Raw genomic sequence first — 2,040 nt, 5'->3', positions numbered from 1 at the left:
GTTTTTTCCCCCTCCATGTATTTCTATTTTCCATTACCTTTCTTTTTTGATTTTGATCTTTTAAATACTGTTTTTCCCTGCGTTTTCCTTTTTGTTTGTGGGAGGCATTGCGTCATGCGCGGTGGCGAGGAGACATACCCTTATCCATAGCTTCATTATCGGGGACTACATAGCGGGCCCATTTCATTCAGACTCTGATTTTTGGTATTGATTATTTTGTGTACATATTGTAAATGACGGGGTCTTCTCGTCCCACCTATATGATATGATATACTCTTCTTAAAGGCTCGTAGACATGTGTATATGGTTAGATGTGCCTGGCCTTGTCGGCTTATATTTAGGGATATTGTTTTGTTAGCCTTGTCGGCTTATGTACATTGATATGGGCATAGTTGCTAATGATGATTTAAATGAATTGTCGCCTAACAGATTAGTATGATGATGAATGAAAAGTATATTTATTTATTATTGGTTCTGTGATGTAATGTGAAAGTATGTTACAGGTGCTAGGGTGGGTTATTACGTGTGCCCGCGCCCTCACAGGTACAGGCCGTGACATGTTGTTTTGTACCGACTCGCACTTCGTGCATTCGTTTATGAATGCAGTACCAGGTCGGATCTCTTCGACTCGTGGGTGATCGACTCTTGGCCTACTCGAGTTTCTAGTGAGCACGGGCGTCAGCCGCCGTCTTGAAGACTCTTCTATTACTTATGTCATGTTTTCTATTCTGAGACATGATTTGGGACTACTTATGTATTATTGTTCGTAATTTTAGTATTGCATTTAGATCTCTTTGTGACCGTACTCCGTATATCTTGAGGTGACTTCTTTACTTCCCCACTTATTTATATTATATCATATTATGAGACTTATGTTATTTTACTTCTTCTGCGATTTTCTATTAGTTGTGAATGTTGAGTTAAGGGTTCACCCATCGAGGTGGGAAAAGTAGATGCTCGCACGACATGTGAAATTGGGTCGTGACATCATCATTGCTATATAAGCTTTAGCACTTCTAGCAATAGAGGCATCATGGAAACATTATGGATTTCACATATGTGTATACAACAATGGCATCATGGCTTAAGAAAGAAGGGTTAGCCTTACATACCTTTATGTCTTCTTAACTACTTAATGTTCACCTCCAAAGCCCGAGAAATCTACATTTAAGAGGGTTCATAGCAAAGTTGGGTCTCAAAGACACTCTCAAGTCCAAGCTAGTATAGTTCGTAAGCTAGCGAAAATTGGGCAGCATTTCCCCTATTTCATCTACTTCTACCAATTTCCAAAACAACTCCCAATAACAATGACATTATTAACAATACCATAATCAAGAGGCTTCATTCAAGTTAAGCATCATCCAATTCTCAAAACTCTTTTTCAAGATCGTTCATAACAATAGCTACAACACAAGGCCATATTTACTTACATACAATACTTCCTCAACATCATTAGAACCACCTACAACAAGATTATACTCATAGAATGCCAAGAATCATAATTCAAATTAACTTATAGCTCACAATATCCTCAAGTTCATACTTGAACTCTATTATCACTTTTCTTCCTTCAACCACATGGTATAACAATCAAACAACCTTAACCCTATGTAAAAGATGTAAAATATTACCTTAATCACTCAAGAACAAGTCTTGGATCAACTTACTCCACTAAAGTGAAGTATCCAACATCAACACCATAGGAAATCTTGAGTTCCACAAATCCTAGCAAGATTCTTAGCACTTGAATCTCTTGATATTGGACTCTTGATCCTTGATTTTACTTTAGATTTTGTGGATATGCTTGGAGGAAGGTTCTACGGCTTTTAAGAGTTTGGGGAAAGTGGGAAATGAATTAAATGAGCTAGGGTCGGCCATATATAACAAAAAGAAATCTGCCCTGACCCGGATCTACGGCCAATTATACGGGCCGTATAAGTTATACAGTCCGTATAATCCCACCAGAGGATCACCCTTTTCTGGAATTGTTCTACGGAGGAGGTCAGCCAATTATACGGGTCATATAAATTATACGGTCCG

Source organism: Lycium ferocissimum, chromosome 8, assembly GCF_029784015.1.
Source record: "Lycium ferocissimum isolate CSIRO_LF1 chromosome 8, AGI_CSIRO_Lferr_CH_V1, whole genome shotgun sequence".
NCBI classification, from domain to species: Eukaryota; Viridiplantae; Streptophyta; class Magnoliopsida; order Solanales; family Solanaceae; genus Lycium; species Lycium ferocissimum.
The sequence above is the reverse complement of the archived record's forward strand: the minus strand, read 5'-3'. Positions refer to the sequence as shown.